Below are 23,801 nucleotides of genomic sequence, written 5' to 3'. Positions count from 1 at the left end.
AGTCTTGTTTATTTGTCATGGTGTTAGGAATTGCCTTATAAGTTTACATACTGTAAAAGTATTCTAAACATGTGTTGCATTCACTTTCTTTAGTTTCCATTTCAATTTGGTTGCCACTATTTTATTTGACATATGGCTTACAAGTGTATGTTCTTGATTATTAAGTTTTCTCAGACTTGACTATTTTCTTTATTATTATCACTCCATTCAATGTTTTCCTAAATGTTTTGTGTGACCAAGAGCTTTGAAATGCTCTGAATATTTTCTTATAATAATTTCAGATTTTACATTTAACGTTCTATCCATTTTAAGTTATTTCCTCTATCTGACGGCACCACAGTAACTATTGAAGCGACTATACTTCCATCACTGTATGCTTTTGTTATATTTGCCATGTATAAGCTCGCCACATGTATGCAGACTGACCTTTGGATCATCTTTCAGTACTACGTGAAACCAGTACTATGGTTTCACAGCAATAGATTCTATCATATCATCTGCCTTTTCCAATCTCTCATACTATATATAAAGTATAGTATGTTCTTCTGTTTCTGTAGGGAGAGCCATTGATGTCATTGACGTTTAGATAGAGATTGTTGTGACTATGGAAGTCACTTCAAGTTATTCTTTTATTGTGGCAATATTAACTAGTCACATTTAGCTATATACGTTTCTTTCCTAATAGTAGTGCATATTTGTGCCATCACAGGAATTTTTTTTTTTGTGTGATCCTCTTTTATCTGCGGCTTCAATTACACAGATTCATTTAAAACTCTGACTTTATTTGTGTCTCCTCTCTTTTTATCTTGCCTTGTCTAATTCTAAGTCTCCCCTTTCTATCTATTCAAAATTGCTTTGATCATATTAATTTTTAAAAATTATTTTCCAAATTTACTCTTTCCTTCTGTGTGTATATTGGATTGGGTTTATTATTGCCTTTTTATTATCTTGAGATTCATTGTAGTTATTTATTTGAAACCTATTTTAATTAATTAATTAATTAATTATGCCCTGGTTTGGGCATAGCCATGGACATCTCATTTTACACAAAGAGAGGTGTGGTGCGGTGTGGTGCTGGGGTCTGCCTTTGACAAGGTCACTGGTGACCTGGATTTGATTTGATCACTTCCCCTTAAGACCTTATAGGCTGTGGTCAGACAGTGGGGGAAGGGACGCCACCTGTCAGAGGTCTAGTGGGGGAGAATAGATCTAAGGGAGGAAGGAAGGGTTAGAACAGGAAGATAAGAGTGAAGGGATTACAACATGAATATAATGTGAATAAATTATAATAACAAGAAATAAATAAAATTATTTTAATAACTAACTTATGACCAAGGAACAGATTTTCTAATTTATATGTATTTTTAAATTATTCTTTACAATTTCATACAACTGTAATGTACTTTGATACATGATCGTATGTCCTCTCATTACATTCTTTTCCACCTCTCCCTTTCTGTCTTTCCCCTTCTTTTTCACAACATGTCCTCTTCTTCCTATTTTCATGACTTTAAGTTGTGTTTATTACATGAGACTGAGTCATGAACTATTTACCTGAGGCAGGGCAAGTTACTAGATGCTTTTCTACTGAAAAATGTCACCACTAGCAGATTTTAGCATTAGTTATACATGCTTTTCTTTTTGGATATATGTGTATATATTTTATTCATATATTTAAATAATAATATCAGCTACATGTTAAAGTCGTTCTTATACATGAATACTCAAATTGTACAAAATCAAATCAGAAACCAATTTATACTCAATTTGACTTTTACTTACTTTGAGAAAATATGTGTGAACTAATATATTACAAAAATCTAATGATAATCTCATTTCCACCTCATCTGCGTGCAGTATATTACTCTTTGTATTTAAAGATGTAGCAACATTTTTAATTACTAGAATTTGCAATTTTCAAAACTTAAAAGAAGGTTTCTAGCTCAAAATATTCAGAAATTAATATAAATTCCTAGAGTAACTACTGAAACCAGAAAAATAAAGAGGCACCACTGTTGGGTAAATGGGTGGCAGGCCAGAGAATGGAATATCAGCATACCATTACTCTAATGAGAGGAATGTGAAAATCTTAGGTTTTAGTTAGTGAGATGAAAGAAAATCTTGGGTTTTATTGAGGGGGATGAAAGGACAGAAGATGAAGGAAGAAGTATAAAATAATAGCAAAAACATTTGAGAAATTCATAAGAAATAATACCACTAATTTTATACTTAAAATGTACAATAAACATAACGTGGTATAAAAATAAACATAGTTTAATGTAATTTTCCTATTAATGATGTCAATTCTCCCTCAAAAATCCAAAGATGACCTAATAGAAAGCCACACAAGACAAAGCATTACATTTTGAAAACCAACACACTCAAAAATTTACTGATTTAAGTGATGGGACTATAATGAATACTGCAAATCTCCTTAACAAAAACATAACATTTAAGAATAATGTTGCAGAAATAAAATATTTTGACAATATTTCACAGTGATTTTTATCTGGTTTTGTTTTATAATTCCATCCAGATTTACACATCTTTTAGCACTTTTATATTTGGAGCTGTTTTTAAACTGAGCAAGCAAATTCTCATCTATACACCTCAGGTTTTTCAGTATGTTTCTATGAGTCAACAATGACATTTTACTTCCTTTCAAACTTTTTCTTGTTTCTTGCACACACAAACACACACACACACACAATTTGTGTGAATATAGACATACAAATAAAATCTCACTAACAGAATCAGGTGCGGTGGCACACGTCAGTAATTGCAGCAGTCAGGAAGACAAAGGCATGTGGATATCTATGAGTTCCACACAAGCTTGGTTTACAATGTGAGTCAGCACAACCAAGGATACATAGAGACATTATATTTCTAAAAAACAAAACAAAACAAAAAGTATCACTAACATAGCTGCCCAAATGTAAGTTGAAAAAGGATGACTTCAATGGACTTGCAAAAATAGATGGGAAAAGGTTCATGGGGCCTCAGCCCTTCACAAAGTACTACAGGCAATTGAAGAAAGCTTGGAACTGGAGAGATGATCTCACATAGGGAAGGCGAAATAAATTGTCCATCATCAAATGGGCAAACCTAAAACCATACATAAAGCTTGCATTATACATATGAAACAGATTAATATTAGGAATATATATAATAAATATAACAATGTATATTATAAATAATAATTATTTACAATAATGTATATAATATACGTATGCATTACACAATGACTATAAAAGAGAGGCTACTAGTTTAAAGGAGACTTGGGTGGGAATAAAGAAAAGTATACAGGGAGAAAATAGAAGTGCTAAATATTTTAATTAAACTATAATCTCACAAGCAATACAAATACAAATGTTCACTCTTATTTTAAGTGTATTTTGCTAAATGCCTACTTGTACTAAAGATTTCTTACATTCACTATTAGGATTAGAAATTATGAAAAATATTTTATATATTTTTACATTTTCATAAGAAATTTCTCAATACATGATAGCTATATTATTTACGTAGAATGAGCCAATATAAATGGCTCACTGAAATAAAATGTACAAAATTAAGCTGAGGTGTCATCGAATGTTAAAAATTATTCTTATGCATGCATTATATGAAGCACATTTTTGTTTGTACTATAAATTTCTACAAACTTCTAACTTATTGAATTCTTAATTAGTTTTTTGCAAAATTAGTTCTATTTTCTGTAGCAGAAAAGGTATAATTTATGGAAGAATCCTATTCTATTTATTATCATAGATTTTTAAAAATTCACCTAGTTGGAAGTTCAAACTTGCTTTACATTAACATGTATACTATGTAAACTTTCAAGTTTCTTTTACTTCCTGAGATCAATCAATGACCTCATCACTCAAATTATATTGAAATGTATAGAAAAGTACTGCAATGGTACCACAATCCTACATTAGACATAGCTTGTTTAAAAATATGCAAAATATGGAATGAAAGTTGTACACCAAGAAGAGACTTGATACCCTATGAGCATATATAGGCGGAGGATGGCCCCCTCAATTGCAGTCATAGAGGAGGGGAGTAAGAGGAAAGCTGAAGAGAGGTAGTAATGGGAGGATACAAGGGATGGGATAACAATTGAGATGTAATATGAATGAATTAATAATATGTGTAATATATAAGAAAGTTGTGCACAGGTATCAGAACGTTGAAAGGGAATTGATGGGAACCTATGGTTCTTCCCTGCACCGACACCTTGTAAACTTGCAGTTGGTGATTAATTAGGTCTGCAGGTACACGGTGATCACACTTCAGATTAGCAACATTTTCATTGTTATGAGAACAATTACGCTTTTATTTTTGTACTCCTTTTGTATGACCTGATTTCTAAAAAAAAAAAAAAAAAAAAAAAAAGGTTGTATTTATTCTGTCTCACTGCCTGCATTGCCTGATCATGAAAACCTGCCTAGGACAACATGAGAATGAAGAAATAATAGACACAGAAGGTATAACAGACACAAATACAGAACGATGAGTAGCAGGTGCGCTGTCTTTGCCTTTCTGGGGTGCACTTTAAATGCTACCAGGAAACTAAATAAATTTATTATTCCCAGCACAAAGAGCCGAGGAGGGTAGTCTTAGTAGGTCAATGAAGGAGAGCAGCGTCAGGTTGCAGTTATTAGGGAGAAGGACTATTCTACTGTACTTTTTGCCTACACTGATAAATCACTGCTAAGCACTTGCACTTATACCAGCAGAATGCTTTCCAATGTCTTTGAACATCAACTGGGGAAGGTTGGCAATTTCCTTGACTCTAAGTCTTGGACATGATTGTGTCTATGTCAAAAATACATATTCACTCATATACTTCATATGATTCCCACTTTTTTAATTTTCAAAAATTCCCCATATAAATTGAAAAAAAATCACTTGTTTCAATGTAATAGTCATTGCAGACTTTGACTTTTCATCTACTAGAATCTCTTTTAATTAAATATATTTAATGCTGAAGGAACTTTTCATGACCGTTTAAGTTCTATTTACTTCTCTGAAAGAGATGAGAAACAAAAAGCTTTATATTCAGATATATTATTTAACTTGATGGGCTAGACTGAGGCATAGTTTCAGGATAGCTAGAGTATAAAAAATTGAAATAAGATGGATAATGTACTAGAAACATTAAATCATTAGTATGGCATCTGTGCCACTGGTTGTACAGGATGCAGTAGGTCTGCAGAGATAATGATATGAAGTTTGGAAGTTTTGTTTTGATGAATTCTTTTCCTTTTGTCAGTGGAACTAAAGTGAGTTATGAGGTAGTGTGAGGATGTGGAAAGGGATGTAAGGTTCCTGCAGAGAGAAAATGGTGTGAAAAAGTGTCATCTAGGGAAGCAGAAGATGAAGGCATAGTGGAGCTTAGAAAAATCACTTGACAACACCAAGCGTATATAGAGGATGCAACATTTCAATGAATAATTTATATTAAGTTATACACAACTTTAATGGATGGATTATCAAAGCAAAGAATATTAATTGCTACATTTATTTTTCTTTCTAGAAACATATCTGAGAGGTTTGTGCCACACTGACTAGTTTTGAACTGGCTTCTGACTATGATTAAATAACCTTACATTTTAACTTTTTTTTTGTAATTCCTCTAGTGGATGCCATAATCTTATGTTTAAATTTGGCTCAAATTTCTTTATAAGAAGGAAGTCAAAGAATAGAGCCATTGGTTTTTCCTAATTTATTATTAGTGAAAAGAGTGTTCCATAGACATACTAGTAGTAACAATTACTACCTCAGAAATTATTTTATTAGATAAAATTAAATCATATATTTAGACTAAGTTAAATCTCTGTAACATATAATAAATGGCAGTGTGAATTTTCTCTTACTATATGCAGGGTATGAAATAAGTAAACCTTTGGATACAAGTAAAATTGTATTTTTCAAGAGTGTACAAATGGAAAGTAAATAATGATGGAATTCAAGAGTGTATAAGTTTATAATAACTATGATAAGCGACAGGATTCACATGTTAGGTTAGTGATGCACAAATAATTTTGAATGTTAGAGAAATAATAGTAATATTTTAACTAAAAATGCACCAATCAGCTTTGTACACTCTAATAAAGTATTTGAAATGGTTGCTTACAAAAAATAATTCCTTACTGTTGCTCATATTTTCAAAGCTTCTGGTCCATCCATGGCTGCCTCTGTTCTCTGTGGTTGACAGGTAACAGCATATCACATTAGCAATATCAATAGAAAGAACAAAATATCTGTTTTTTTCCTTACTTTAGATCAATTTATTTATTTATTTAAGCAATTTATTCAGATTTCATCTCAATTGTTGTCCCCTCACTTGTATCTTCCCATTCCTCCTCCCTTGTTCTTTCACCCTATTCCCCTTCCCTAGGTCTGAGATGGAACGCAACCTTGTTCCCCACTATATGATCACAGCCTATGAGGTCTCTTCCTGGTAGTCTGCTCTTCCTCGAGGGTCACCAGTCTCCTCACCAAAGAGAATTTGTCAAATAGGGGGCACCAGAGTTCATGTCCAAGTTAGTCCCTGCTCTCCACACAATTGTGGAGAATGTGGTGTCCATTGGTTAGATCTGGATGGGGTTCTAGGTTGACAGCATGCATTGTCCTTTGTTGATACAGTAGTTTGAGGTGATCTTCCAGGGTCCAGATCTGCCAATTTTAATAGTCTTCTTTTAGGTTTCCAGGAACCTCTGGATCTTTCTATTTCCCATTCTTCCTTTTATCTCTCTCTTAGCATCCAAATAGGAAGTCCCAGTATCTATCCCAATATCTGGCTAAGTGAAGACTTTCAGGGGACATATCTGTTGGGCTAGTGTCCAATTATATGTGAATATATGCCATGTGTATCTTTCTTGGTCTAGGTTAATTCACTCAGGATTATGATATTCTCTAGTTCCATCCATTTTCCTGCAAATTCCAGAATTTTCTTATTTTTAATAGCAGAGTAGTATTCCATAATGTAAATATACCACAGTTTCTTTATCAGTTCTTCTACTGAGGGGCTTCTAGGTTGTTTCCAGGTTATGGCTATTACAAAAAAGGCTGCAATGAACATGATTGCCCATATGTCCTTGTTGTGTGGTGAATCGTCCTTTGGGTATATTCCAACAAGTGGAATAGCTGGGTCTTGAGGTAACCCTGTACCCAGTTTTCTGAGAAAGCTCCAGATTGATTTCCAAAGAGGTTCTACAAGTTAACATTATCACTAGCAATGAAGGAGTGTTCCCTTTTCTCCACTTCCTTGCCAGCATGTGCTGTCACTTGAGTTTTTTTATCTTAACCATTCTTCCTATTAGTGAGCAAAGGAGCAACGGAGATTAATAAGAGTGTGGGGTCTAAGAACTTCTGAGATGGCAGTGGCCAAGGCATATTATATCTGAGTGGCAGAAGATTAGAGAAACAGATCCTGTGAATAATCTGGTAGCTGACTCCAAGACCCCAACATCAATGTTTCTCACTCAGAAGGAGATATTGTGGCAACTGGGGACACACAATTCAGTCCTAGACTCACAGCCACCCAGCACTTTCCACCTACTGGAGCATGGCTCCCCTGTTGCAGGGGCACTCTGCTCTAGCAACCACACCTTGCATTCTTCCTGCTTCCCTGAGGGCAGTGCCTATATATCTTCTAAGGTCAGCATTCCCACCTCCTATTTTACTGGTCCCATTGTGTAGCATGCAGGGACTCAGTTCCAAGATAGTAGAGCCCAGCTGAATCTGAGTGCTGGGAGCACATGTCTGCTTAGCAGCCGGCCTCTGCTGCTTCCAAAATGCCAGCACCTGTTCCTGTTCTTTCAGACTTCCCCTTCCATCTTTAGGATGATGCCAGACTCCAGAGATGTGCAAACCCAGACTTTGGTTCAGCTTTAATAGCCATCAAAACAGACTGTCAGGACCTCACTAGATCACAAATGCCTGAGAAGCCCACCCATTCCATGAAGAAACAGACAACACCATGGACAACCAGGTATCTAAAGGTCAGCATAAGATCATGATCAACAAAAATAAGGACAATGTTGCTATACCAGAATACCACTCAAACACCCCTGGATATTCTAATACACCTGATATATAGGGAAATGACCTTAAATCTACAACTATGAAGTGTTTAGAGGCATTTAAAAAGGAAACAAATCCCTCAAAGAAATGCTAAAACATACAATCAAACAAATAGAGGTCATCAAAGACATACAGAAAAATACAATAAAACAAGTGAAGAAAATTGTTAAAATGGCTCCAGATATAAAAATGAAAATAGAATCAGTAAAGAAAACACAAACTGAGGAAATGCTAGAGATAGAAAACACAAGAAAAGGGGGAAAAGAATCTTAGGCATAGAAGGTACCAGTGAAGAAATAGATACATCTGTTAAAAATATTAAATAAAAAATCCTGATACAAAACATCAAGGACACCATGAAATTACAAAACCTAAGAATAATAGGAATAGAAGAAAAAGAAGGTTCCAGTCTATAAGGAATAGAAAGCATTTTCAAGAAAATCACAGGGGAAAAACTGTAAGGAGTCTCACAAAAGCACTCAGATAACAGCCATGACATACATACAGAGGACCTGATGCAGAACCATGCAAGTCCTGTGCTAGTTGATTCAGTCTCTGTGGGCCCATGTAAGCCCTGCTTAGTTGATGTAGTGGACCATGCTCTCCCAGTATTCCCTATCTGCTCTGACTTCTAAAGTTCCCATGATGGGATTTTTCCAGTTCATGAGGGGAGCAACCAGATGGAGACCCTCAATTTAGACTCTCACTCTTTGCATAATCTCTGGCTGTTAGTCTGTGGACCTACTTTCATCTGCTGCAGGAATAATAATCTTTGATGTTATCTAGGCAAGACACCAATTTATTAGTATAGCAAAATATCATTAATAAACATTTCAATTTTTTCTTATTTCTCCCATTACCACATGCCGAGGCATGGCACTGATACAAGTGAATTGGTACCTCCCACAGCACAGTTCAAGAAAATGCTATATAGTCTTGCCTACAAGCAACTGAAGCAGATATTATAGGAAGTGTAGTCCTCTTCAAAAAAAAATCTAAATATTGTTTTAGTCAAGTGGACAAAAACTAACCAGGACAGCACGAGAGAAGAAATGTTATCTGGTGCTATACTTCAACATTGATTACTCATATTCTATTTGATCAAGTTGTTGGAGTAGTTTTTCTTTCCCTTTTAGTGCTGAAAGCAAAGATTAAGTTTATTAACATAATATTTATTATAAAGTTATGTGTGACATCAAGAGACAGAAAGGAGCCAATAGACTTGGTTCAGGTTTCTCATGGCAGAGACATGTGTTGTCCCAGGATTTTTGTTTATCCCTCCCTTGCTTGTAGAAGATATTTCTGAAGGATTATTCTCAGTTATGTTTTCCCCTGAAAAAGATTTAAAAACAGAAAATAAGATTTTACACTCTCAAATCAAAAGAAAATATCATGAGTCCTAGTCAATAAAATGATGGTGGATCAGGTGTTATGTGATACATCCTTTAATTAAATTTCTGGTAAAATTGTTCATATACTTTGCCTAGACAATCTATAAGATAACATATTTTATGGTTTTATATAAAAGAGCATTTACATTTTCAAGAGAAAACCAAGCACTATGTTTACTAATTGAGTCAGAAAATCTTATGTGTGTTCGCATCTCTCATTGGTGTAAATATCCATGCCCCATTTTATTCACAATACACTGCATACAATGCTTTTCCTTTCTCAAGATTTTTTTCTTCACATTTTATTCATATCATTCCGATATTTTCAGAACATTTTTTTCATTCCTTTCACCAGCTACAAATATTACACTGTTTTAACATCCTGCCATTAATCCGGCTTCATCCATTCCGCGGTTTGTTTGCTTGTTTCTTTTGTTTTGTTTTTCTGGAGTCTTTCCAGCTTTATTACACACATGATAGGTATTGAAGTGCCTCTCATTAACACAGTGTTATAGCCATAGTCTTATCCAATTGTTTCACACTCTTAGTATATAGCTTATTTCTTTATATGTTTATTATTTTATTTCTGCATTTATTTCCATTGCTAAGTGAAAAAATGTCACCTTTCTTCAAAAGAGGTTTAGAAAAAACAAGTTCTTATTTTTATAATAATTATTGTATTGTATCTTGCAAATATGTACATGTGTGCACATTTATGGTGCAGTTTTGAAGGTCAATAGACTGATTGTTGGAATCAGTACTCCTCTTTCCTGTGTGATTTCTGAAGATCAAACCCGGGTCCTCGGGCTTGACAGCAGCCACTTTTATCTGATAAGTCACTACTGTGTCCTCTTAAACACAGTGTTTAATATATAGTCATCTCAACATTACATACATACTACTTTGGCATTCTCTACAGCCCATGATTGAAACTTGAATAAGAACTTTCTAAGTTTTACTTGCTCTAGACTGTTGTTGTGGTTATTTTTAAAGATTCTAATGTTATATAAGTTAATACTGTATTAATTTGTGATATTTACTTCAGAGAAAAAAGATGTACTTTGTAACAGGGAAAAAAACAAGAAAGTGAAAATTCAGATAAATATTGCATAATTCTCTGTTAGTGGCTATTAAGTCATTTCTTCAATTCTCAAAATAATATCCTTCTTTGTATGACAATATGATATATAAAAGCACAACCTTCAATTATTTTTCTAAATGTAAGTTTGAAAAAGTAGTTGATAACTTTCCATCAATGTTCTAATAAATTTAATATATCTCTGAATGTTTATTGATGGCTAGGAGTTTATCATACAAAAAAGAGAGGTCAAAATGTGAATGGTGAAAATATTAAATGCAGTATACAGACAATGTAAGGCCTGAAATATTATATACCAGACAAATTAATTTTAAGTACATGAAAGGATATGAGAAGATAGATTATGTTTCAATAGAAAGCTAAAAATGAATGTACGTTGTTCCAATTTCACTCAAACTGCACATTCATGCCCTTCAATGATTTCATCCAGGTACATGATTCTACAATATGTGACTGAAGAAAAGTCCTGTCTCATGTTCCAGAGACTGCTTCAGCTAACTTAAAACTAATGAAACTCAATACAATACATAAAAATAAATAAAATTTGCCTACCATTCTTACTTTTTCACCAAAGTAACAATAAAGCATTTATTCTTATTAGTGGCAGACACTTATAACAGTTTTTTAAATTTATGTTTATTATATTTTATTAAAAATAAATTCATCTTGAACACAGTTTATCCTACCTCCATTCCTTCCAGCTCGCCCCAACTTCCCCTCTACCCTAAATTCACTCCTCCTCTTTATTTCCTCTTCTGTTAAATCAAAACAAAACAAAACTAAACTAAACTAAACAGGCTTCCAAGAGGTGACATACAAAAGATGACAGCCAACCAAGCAGAACAAAACAAGACACATTAACACAATGATAAAGCCCTCATCAAGATTGGACAAAGCAATACAGTAGGAGGAATAGAGTCCAAAGAGCAATCAAAAGAGTCAGAGACACCCCTGTTCCAGCTCTTAGGAGTCCACCAAAACACCAGTCTAACAGCCATAATGTGTATGCAGAGGACCGGATGCAGATCCAGGCAGATCCTCACTTGCATGTTCAGTCTCTGAGCTCATGTAATCCTTGTTTAGTTGATTTAGTAGGTTATGATCTGCTGTTGCACTTTATCCCCTCTCACCCTTAGCATCTTTTCTCCCCCTATTCCCTGGGATTCAAAGACCTTTAAGATCTGAAAGGAGGGACACAGTGGAGACCTGTGACATAGACTTTCTGTATTTGTAACCGTTCCACGATTAAGATCCTATTTCTTGGGGCAAGTTGCATGTTTTTCCTTAGGATCATGCAAAGAAATGCATGTTAGTTGTATCTGAGTAATTCTATTTGATAACATGTTAGAGATAGTAATAAGTATAAAAACATGTTTCAAAAACTATCAGGTTAATAAAGAATGAAGTAAAAGAATCTTAACTTAAAAAATATCTATATAGAAAATGGTAGATTTACTAAATTTTAAACCCTTATTGCCTTGAATATTAGTTGACAATCTTAAAAAATGTAAAGTCTATATTACCACATTAATCTACACTTACATACGATACAAATCTAACTAATCATATCACCCTACACAGCACTAGCCTTACAGGAAAATATTGCCATACATGAAAACACAAGAGTACAATTTTGTATGTGTCTTTGAAAACTAAAACTCAGCTCTCCACACATTTTACAAAAATAGATTTATTTATTCATTTTACATCCTGGTCGTAGCCCCATCCTTTCTCACCTCTCATTCTCACCCTCCCTCCCTCACCTACATGCCCTTCTACCATACCTAATAAGGGGTGAGCTGCCAGGGGCTCATCAAGTCTTACCATGACAGAGTGTGTCCTCACCCTTTGTGGCCTGGAAAGTGGAAATGACTGAAAATCTGAGAAGAGAGTCCATGTCAGAGAGAACCCCCACTCCTCTTACCAGGGAATGCACAAGATAGCTGAGCTGTCTTCAGATATGTCTTTTTAGGAGGGCCTAGGTCCAATATGCAAGGACCTTGTTTGGTGCTTCAGTCTTGGCAGGCCCCTCCGCATCCTGGTTAGTTGGCTCTTTTAGTCTTCTTTTACAGCTACTGTCACCTCCAGTTCCTTTTCTTCTTCACAGACCTCTACACGAGGTTCCCTATGCATTGCCCAATGTTTGGCTGTGAGTCTCAACATCATCGGTTTTGTGGCACTAGTGGGTGAAGCCTCTCAGAGGACAGTTCTGTTTGACTCCTGTCTGCGGGCTTGGCAGAGTATCATTAATAACGTCATGGGTTGTTTCTCTCCCATAGAGTGGGTCTTAGGTTATGCGGGGCATTGACTGGACCTTCCCTCAGTCTCAGCTATGTATGCTCTATATTTACTCCTGCACACCTTGTATACGCATACTACAATGCATAGGTACAAAGACTATAAGAAACACAGAGGATCCAAGGAAGGATGCTTAAGCCTAACTCAGAAGAGGAATAGACAAAGGTATTGGTTAAAGAGAGGGATCAAGGTAGGAGAGAAAACACAGAGATATGAGAGGGTAAGAACATACCTGGAGAGAGAAGTAGGAGAACAAAAGGCGTAAAGAGAAAAGAGAAGCTGTGGGCAGGAACATCTCTGTAACAAGCTTAAGACCTTGAACATGGTAGATTCTCAGGGTCATATGCGAGGGATTTAGCAGAGACACCTAGTCATAGGGGCCTTAGAGACTGAATAGGACAACCTCTAACTAGAGAAGTCTCCTCGCAGAGGGAGGGGAACACTAACCCATCCATAAAAACTTCAACCAAAAATTCACTACCTACACTTTGTAAAGATTTCTACATATTAGGAAGAAAATTTGTTCTCTACACAATCAGATATTTATGAGTTAATACCATATATGAATTTGAGTAAATATTTACTTTAATTATATTTCCCTAGAAAGTTTGATATGTTTGTACAAAATGCATAGAAAATATGTACAGCTAGTAATATCAAGTTGTAATTAAAAAATGCAAAGTTCTTTTCATTTTCCAAAGATGTCAAATTATGGTATCTTAAGTAATTTATTAAAATAAGTCACTGGTATGATGGCCAATGGAGTATAAAATATTTGAAAATGTGTGCAAGTATATGCATATATATGTATATCTATACACATAGCATGTATATAGTATAATATACTTCATACTAAATATTAATACATTTATATAAAAAGAATAATTGAAATATATATATACAATTTCATTCATATAGGCAATGGCTGAATAGCACACTAACCAAGCACTTCTATATATTATGAAATATAACTACTTTATTACAGAAATGTAAACATGTAGTCAAAGTAGAGGAAATAATCCATAATACTATAGTTACAATTGGAGTTATAGCATGTTTTCTTTAAATTCTGAGGATCAAGTTAATCCATTTAACCATTGCCTGAATTATGAGTTTAGTTAGGGCTTCTGTTACAAAAAGCATAAGGATATACTATTAACATGGTATTTATTTGTGAAATTCACTCGTCTTTAAACTTGGCAGTAATTCCCTACTTTGTTTAAAATATTTCCATGAGCATTTTAATTATTTGTATTTTTAACAGTTATCATCTCTTATGTCAAAACTCTTTTTTTTTTTTTTTTTTTTTTTTTTTTTTTTTTTTTTTAAATTTTTAATTTTATTAACTTATTCAGATTACAACTCAATTGTTATCCCATCACTTGTATCCTCCTATTCCTCCCTCCCTCCTGCTTTCACTCTAATCCCCTCCCCTAGGTCTAAGATGGAGGGGTACTTCCTCCCCCACCATATGGTCATAGGCTATCAAGTCTCACCTTGGTAGCCTGCTTATTCTTTTTTTGAGTGCCATCAGGCCTCCCTGCCAAGGAGAGGTGGTCAAATATGGAGCACCACAGTTCTTGTCAAAGTCAGTCCCCACTCTCCACATAACTGTGGAGAATGTCCTGTCCATTGGGCAGATCAGAGTAGGGGTTTGATGTTTACTACTTGTATTGTCCTTGGTTAGTGCAAAAAACTCTTAAAGCTTAATTCGTACACAATTAATTTTTGTCTTATTTATATTATTTTTGGATGTGAAATTGTAATTTTATGAGTAGAATTTTTATGCGCTGCTCTGCTTATTTATATATCCAAAGTGACTGCCATTATTTTACCACTTCAGGAGTCATTTATTCTTCAGATCTCAAGTTAACTCAATAGATTTTAATCATGGTACAAAATGTGCAGTGTGAAATGAATGACGATATATCCAGAGCTTGAATCTAGGCCCATTGAGTTCCAGGAATAATAAACTTTCAAGTATATAAATTACAATTATGTTCAAATTTGATTGTGTTTGGGAAACTGGTAGCCATTTTCCACACATTTTTATAAACCCAACTTAAATTAATTTATTACGAGTCAATCCTATTTAAGTTCATCTGAACACAGGAAACTAACAAATTGGAGTGTAATCTCTAAAAAACTAACATTAAATTTTACTTAAAAATAAAAAAGAACTGTAGTCAAAATATAAATCCTAAATAAATGCAGTCTTCTTGTGCGAGAAGAACCTCAATATTAGACAAGGACCCTTGGTGGGGAGGGGGGAGAAAATTAATTTCTACATCAGTGCTATGAAGGGGACAATGAGAGGAAGAGGAGGAGGATTAAGTGGAGGGGGAGATGGGAATGTAGGGATGAAAAGATGGTTGAATGAAGGATTACTAACAGTCATGGTGTTTGAAAAGCTGAGTGTGAATATAATATTCTATAGAGTCACTAATTTGACTACGTATACATTTATATGTGTATATAACTTACTTTCAGTTTTAATTTTCATTATCTTACATAGGTAACCCCTGTATAAGCTTCACAATATATTGTAGCTTTAAATAATAATTCCAATGACAGGTGTGGGATAGAATATTCTGAGTTGATCCCATGTGACTCTAAGACCCACTAAACAGTACTGGCTAGTGACACTGCTCTCTGTTTTCCAGAAAAATGGGATGGTAAGATCTATAACTGAAGATAAACCACACAAACTGAACATTGGACATGGAGAAATCAAGTAGAAACTAAATAGAATTTTTTCATGCTGACTAACTTTATGGCACCAAAAGTTGCTATGAAGGTAGCTGGGAAACAAAATATATCATTAGAAACTTTAAACAACTGCATACTGTGAGCTACATAAACTTTCTACATGATAAAATATGCATGGGTCCAATAGTAGCATGGTTATTACGCAAGTCACTTTCCAGTTTCTAATAGGATTTAAGACTCACACTGCAGTAGAAGATGTATGCCTGACACTATAAATCTGTCCATCCACTCATGACTGGGAGGGGAGAACACCTAATCTTCAAAATAAAAATAGTATTAAATTACCCTCTAAACTCTTATCTCCATAAACATAAATTAGCACAGGCTCAGACTTTATCAGAGAAGTTTTTGTGCAATGAACAGCAATTAATGGAGAAACTCAGACACCTCAAAGTTCTGAAGTTTGTATAAGATGTATATGTTCAGCCACAAATGGGGCATCCGTATTATTACCCCTTTGCAGGATTAAGATCAGTTTCCTTTAATGGTTATGTCACTAGTAGATGGAACACACTCCTGGTGTTGCTCTTCGATTCCTGAGCATTCGGCATGAGGATTTGGACTTGGTAGGTTATTTATAAAAGAGACAGGAGCAGAGAGTTGGCATGAGGTGTTTTGGATACAATTAGAGACAAGAGTTGGCAATGAGTATGATCAAAATATACTCTGTGAAATTCTCAAATAAGTAATAACACTATATTTAAAAATATTTACAAGGTCAGCAACATGGGTCACTTGGAGGATTTGACTTGATGGAGTGGTAGATGGAAGTGACAAAAATATATTTTATTATTGCATAGAATTCTTAAGTCTTAAGAAAATATTAAAGTTTAACATTAATCATGATTTTTTTTGACTTTTTGTACAATGTTAGACCATGTTTATTTCTAGGAGAAAATAATCTCTAGGAAAACAGTCTATTTTATAGAGAACTTAAGATGTTACAGGAAGAAAAACTAATTTTGATAAAATAATTTAGTTTATATACAATGATCTGACGCATCATGTTTAATTTATTTTCCTACTGGAAAATGGATCAAAGGTATTCTCATTTAACCAAATGTGGTTTAAATAAAAGGTATAATATAAAAAATGCATGACCGTATGCATGAGATCAGAGAAATCATGAGGTAAATATAGTGGTAGTGTTTTTATTATAAATAACTGAATTTCTAAATAACCTGTACATCAGTCATTACTTGAAAGTATTCACACATCACTTCTGAGGATTAAACTATGGAGTTATACCGTTTGTATTTCCCCTTACCAACCATTCAATAACTTAGTCTTGCAATATCTCTTGAAACAGTTAAATGGACAAAAAAACTATTAAATCACCGTTTGGATGTTAAATTTCAGAATGCCGTCAATTATTATTTCAAAAGTGTTTTAGTAATGCTAACTTTAGAATGAGACCTCTTCATAATTTTATGTAATTGACATAAACTACCATTAATAAAGGGGTATTGGGAAAAATTGGGAAATAAATATATATATTGTAATTTAAATGTCTGACAAATAAAATCATATCCCTGCATTTAAAAAACGGAATAGTTTTGTTTTCACTTCTAAAATATGTGCTTGTTGTGGTGACAAGCCATGTGCATGATTACTTATTACTCAAGCAGGCGGCTGAAAATATTCCATGCCACTGATGCTTCTACAGAAGAAAAAGAGAGAGAAAGCATGATTTTTATTTAGACTCTTTTCAAAGCCGAGATGAGACCCAATAGGAAGAAAAGCCACAAGACAATTAATAAACATTACTTTTCATCTCACTGCTTTGCTTTTATTGCCTCATTTTTTATCGTTTTATGGGTTTGTTCTTGCCACCCTAATCTTTCCCTCTTGTAATTTTGTGTTGATTTAAATTCAGCTTTCCTGTGGCTCTTTTAGGCTAGGGAGTTCTCTATTAACTGCGTGCTTGCCTAGCATTTTCTCTATATCCTTCACTGTTCTATTTAAGAGTTAAAAGAGTATGTTATAAAGTTGAAATATGTCATTGTAAAAATGAAATAGAGAATTTGATGTAGTATATTAAGAGGATTAGGCAACATTAAGAGAGTTCTAACGTGTTCAGGTTTTAGCTTTTGCTTGCTTAACTGCTCTCACATCTCTATAAAGACACTAGGTGATATCCCTCCCTCAAGGTCAGGTTATCCTGTTACTGCAAGTGACAAACATGAATGAGATTCATGAGGCAGTGCTGTGCAAGAAGGCAATTCATCTTTTTACTATCAAAAATATCTAGGTGAAGCTTGCATCCATATTTTTTAAAAGCCTTAATGAATTATAAATTAAGATAAATCTAATTTTATTTCAAAGCAATAAGCCATTTGTTTCATATCTTTTTTCACATTTTTAAATTTAAATAATTTATTCAGATTACATCTCAATTGTTATCCCCTCACTGCTATCTTCCTGTTCCCCTCCCCCTCCCTCTTTTACCCTATTCTCCTCCCCTAGGCCTGTGACAGAAGGGGCTCTCCTCCCCACCATATGATCACAGCCTATGAGGTCTCATCTGGATAGCCTGCTTCTCCTTCCTCTGAGTGCCGCCAGCTCTCCCTACAAAGGGGAAGTGGTCAAATAAAGGGCACCAGAGTTCACGTCAGAGTCATTCCTGCTCTACACACAACTGTGGAGAATGCACTGTGCATTGGCTAGATCTGAACAGGGGATCTAGGTTTACTGCATGCATTGTCCTTGGTTAGTACAGTAGTTTGTGCAGGCCCGCCTTACTGTGGAAAAATATGTTTTCTTAATTAAGTATTTTGAGTTAAAATATATGATATATTATCCCAAATTAAAATTGGCATGATTTGATAAAGCAACAAAATATATGAATTATGTATCGGTCAATCTTTTATGTAAAAACTATAAACTCACACAGACAATCCTACAAAGCTACTGGCCCTGAGTACACACTGTACATAGAAACATACTGTATAATTTTTTTCCTAGATTGATATCTTTATGTAAAAGTTTATCAAATCAGGAGCATAGTCTTCATCATATTTGTTAATTTTTACTATTTGATTTGCATCTATAGATGTAACTACTCCTGTGTGTATGTACGTATGTATGTATATATGTATGAAAGCTTTGACTATCTCAGTGAACATGCAAGTTGTAAGAAAGAGCTGGCGTATGGAAGGAGGAGGGAGAGAGGGTTGTCAGGAGGTCCACAAGAAGGCCATCAAGGATGATGGATCTGGACCCAAGGGGGCCTGCATGAACTGATACACCACCCAAGGACAGTGCAAAGAGAGGACCTGGACCCCCTATCTGGTGTAGCAGTGGGCAGCTCAATCTCACATGGCAAAGGGGGGAGCTGGGGACTGATACTGACAAGATCTCTGGTGGCCAGGGTTTGATAACTCCCCCATGGTGGAGAGGCCATGTGGGAACACAGAGGACAGAGATTCACAGTATTCTGATGAGACTTAATGGCCTATGGTCAGATGGTGGGGGAGGAAGACCCCACTTGTCCAAGGTATAGGAGAGGGGAATAGATCGGAGGAGTATAGAGGGTACAAATGGGAAAAGAAGAGTGAGGGTATTAAAATCCATATGTAATGTGAATAAATAAAAATAATAATAATAATCACCATCATCATCATTATCTTAATGATTAAAGTATATATCATCATGGAATTTCCTTGGAAATTACAAAGTATGTGGTATATAATTCCAAACATTTCATTTGCTCATGTTATATACTATATCGTTATGATGGCTATTCTAGTTTGTCAACCTGACTGCATCTGGAATTAACTGACATGCAAATAGTTGGGCACACCGGTGAGATATGGTTTTCTTAGATAAATCAATTAAAGTTTGAAGTCTTGAGGTATGTAATATAGCCCTAATTTCCATCTTTCTGTCCAGTTGGGAGGAGTCATTGTTAATCTGTTCCACACCTTCCACTGGCAGCCTACAAAAAGGACGTGGAAGAAGGATGCTGGCTCTCTTGCCTGATTGCTCTTTCTTTTGTAGACAAACACATTCTTTCTCTGTCATTAGGAACTATTTTGGGATTCGGGCAAATACCAAAGATCAACTGAGACATCTAGACTCATGGACTGAACAATCTAATAGAACTCTCGGAAATAGTGTTGTTAGGTAGTGTAGTTGGACTAACTGAAGCATAGCAGGTAAGTCATTGTAATAAATCCCCTTTCTCTCTATATAGGAGATTCTTCCTCTAAATTCTATTCATCTAGAGAACTCTGACTAATACAATGGAGAATGTCAGCAATATTAAACTTTTATTTCAGTTTTTATTTGAATTTATAATAATTCTTGGCAAGTGTAAGGGTATCATGAGACAAGGGAGCCCAGGAAACATAATGCTGTGAGGGGAAGCCTTCTCAGCAGAGCTCTTGTAGCTCTAAAGAAGGATATCCCTGGCTGAGATTGCCTGCTACAGTGAGGAGCTCAAGACACTCTTCCCATTTTTGTTTCTTTTCTTCTTGGCTTCTTCCTATGAAAGAGTAACAAACACCAGGCAGCAATCTCATAAAAGAGATTTTTTTGGTAGGGGCAAATCCAGTGTTTAGAGCCATGAATTCAGGGGTGGCTGCCTGTGCTCCTGGGACAAAGTAGCAGGGAACTGAACAGTAGGTAGGCCTTCTATAGGATTGCTTAGGGGGCGGAGCTTTCCAGAGCAGGTTGATTCCTGGCCTTTCTATCCTGAGTTTGGGGGAGCTTAGGGATTGGTGGGTATTTCTGTTCAGTGATTGTTATAGGACAGGGACTGGGATTCCCCCTTTAGGGCTGTTAAAGACAGTTACAGCTTAGAAAATGACTCTTAGGGCCCTTAGAGAAGTCTGGGGGCAGGGCCTGGATGCTGGAGATTCTCAAGCAAGGATCTGGCCACATTGCTGCCTTGAGGGTTTACAAAGTTTACAAAGGGAATCCACAATATGGAAGACTCTCCTTCCACTTGAGGCAGGGTAATCCTGGAATTTACTCACTACTTAAGAGACCTGTTTTCTTAAAGTGGTTCATTCATTTTCACATTTTATCTTATTTATAAATTATTGGTAAAGTCCTCCAACATCCAAAAAATATGTTGAAAAAAAGAAAAGAAAAGAAAAATCAAGCACTCCCAATACTTAAAACAGAAAGAAAACAAAACAGAAATATCCCTATTTAGTAGTCAAGAGGGGTTGATAAAGAGATATTATCTTTTCCTTTACTTTGTTTTTATCTAATTTCTCCAGGACAGTGTGATACAGTAATGGTAAAAGACAAAGAAGATTAAATTCATAATGTCTAGTGTATTCATGCTATAATGCATAATAAATAGATATGGTTTCATTCCTAGTATATTGACATGCTCTGTTTTGTACAATTTGTGATTTTTAACAAAAAATTATATTTAATATTTCAATATAGTCAGTAAATACCAAAATATTAAATTTCATTACATTTATATTCTTTTTGTATCTTTAACAATATTTTAAATATAAAAAATTAAAATAATCATCTTATTGAAATTATTTTTAATTCAAATTTCAATATGCTAATCACTTTGATCACATTATAAAATATATACCTGTATCAAAATCAATTTTACATCATAAGTATAAGCAATTATTTTATACTGATGAAAACATTTAAAAGACAAGGCATAACACAAATATAAAATTTATATTGAAAACACTGTCTCTAAATATTTTTGTTACAATAAAAGTCATTATCAAATTACCTCTCTGATAAAAATTTTAGGTTTTTATACTTGAAATATCATTTTGAAAAAAATATGAGTAGTATTGCTAAAATATAAAATGTGAGTGTTACAAAATATTGTTATTAAAAAGGTCTTTATAGGGGTAGGAGGTGGATTCAGTGGTTATCAGCATTTGCTGCTCCTGAAGAGGATTCAGGATGAGTTCCAGCACCTGCTACGTGGTGCCTCATTGAAACCTTCACTTTATGTTCCATGGGTTCTAATGTTCCTTTGTACTCTGCAGATACCAGGAACTCATACACTGTAAGTAAAAATAAGTTAAACAAAAGTAAAAATAAAAAACTTTCAGATTGCTTTTTTGCTTGCTGTACTTTTGAATTTACTGGTCCTTACTATGGGCCTGATTAGTAAAATGTTAAGTGTGAGTTTGTGATGATGTGCATCATCTTCATTCAGAAGCAAATTTATTTTTTGTTAATAAACAAGATTTTAAACTGACATAAGCTTTGTTTTCTTGAATAAAACTATACATATGTTATTATTTGATCATTTCACTATTTTCTACAAAGACAGGTTGTCGGGTACTATTTAAGTTTAGATAGATTTAATTTCATAGTATTATTGTAAATAGGAGAAGTTATAAACAAAGGTGTTACTTAGTTCTTTACTATCGGAGAGAGAAAAAATGGAAGAGGATGAAGATGGAGTTCTGACATGAAACAGTGAGAATCAGACAGCAATATCAGGACATCAGCAATTTTGACAGCACCACAGTTGTGATAAATTGATTTACCAGATATTTTTCACTTATTATTACAGATTTCAAATGTGTCAAATTCACTTACTCTGTAGGAACATAAATTCCATCACACAGGGTCAACCATAACTGTCTAAAGCTTTTGAATGTAGACTTTAGGAAAGGGTGGAAATGCAAATTTCCTACTATGGATAATTAATACTCTGAGTTGGGATGCACAAATAACCAATGCACATTACATTAATATAAATACAATATTGAAAATTACCTTATGAGGAAAGTTGGACGTTTCTTTTATATACCTCTGAAACAGAAGAGGTTTTCCAGATTTGCTTATTAATTAATCTTATTAGTAGTTATCAAATATTGTTCATAAGATCTTGGGATTATTGAGATTTTTTAATGGTTACTTGTGAATATATAGAAAAGGGGTTTTAAAATATAATTTCAGGTTCCTGAGACAGCTGTCCTATGAACCTATGAGTGGAAACCATCTATTTATTTATTAAAGAGACAATTATACATACAGAAAGTCAAGGTAAGAATTCCAGGCAAGATTTTAGGCAGGAACAATAGAAGAACTTGCTTCCTGGCCTGCTTCAAGGATTAATTTAAAGTGATTTTTATGCACAGAACAAGCTCATCTGCCTAAAACCATAGTACTGTTCACACCTTCTGGGTCTTCCTACATGAATTAGTAACTTAAAATGTATCTCAAGCATGCATTCTGGCCAGAATGTTGGAGGCATTTACTCAACTTAGGTTTTTTCCCTAGATGTGTCAAGGTGACAAGCAAGGTCAGCCAACATGGACACATATAAACTAAAACATACCTAGAGATTTCCATATGGTCACTAGCATGCTCATGATTTTTGTATCCAAACATTGAAAGCTTATTCAGAAACATTTTAAAATGTGCTGCACATTTTACTGTTTCAGGATAAAACATAGACAGAGCAAATGAGCACGTAAAAGGGAAAAAGATGAGGTAAGAAGTAACCTAACTCAGCTTTAACACAGAAGTCTTTGGTTCAAAGACTTAGCTAGCCAACCGCTTGTGAGAGCTGTACTATGAGATATGTACAGAAGCAACACTGACTGTGAAGTCTTCATCTTCATTCAAAACATCATGATCAGTTCTGACATCACTGGAAGAGCGTCACCAGGGAAGTAGCCTGCATTGGAAGGATGTTATTGGGGCAGTCATTTCCAAAACTCTTGTTAAGTAAATGTTCACGAGACCCTTCATTCCTGGACTCCTAATTCCAATGCTTTAGCAGTGGACATAAGTCAGTGAATTTTGATTCAGATAGCTGCCAACCCCTAATCACAATATGGAAGAATTTGCAAGTAAAATTATGAAGTAAAATGACATTTTTTTCAGGTAGGCATTTTCTCTCCCACATATTCCAAGTCCATCTGTCTAGGTGATCTGAAAATTTTGCTCAATGTGCTCCATTTATAACCTGATAGTGTGCAATTTTAGCAAGATGAGTATTTTTAATTAATTAATTAATTAACTTTACATATCAACCATAGCTTCTGCTCCTTCTTCTCCTCCCAGTCCATCCCTTTCTCCTCCATTCTCCTCATCCTGCAATCTTCTTTTATTCCTCAGAAAAGGGGATATTTTCCATGGATATACTCACATTGAAATTTTTATTGTTAATTTAAAATTTTACATATTTATTTATATTA

Source organism: Acomys russatus, chromosome 23, assembly GCF_903995435.1.
Source record: "Acomys russatus chromosome 23, mAcoRus1.1, whole genome shotgun sequence".
NCBI classification, from domain to species: Eukaryota; Metazoa; Chordata; class Mammalia; order Rodentia; family Muridae; genus Acomys; species Acomys russatus.
The sequence above is the reverse complement of the archived record's forward strand: the minus strand, read 5'-3'. Positions refer to the sequence as shown.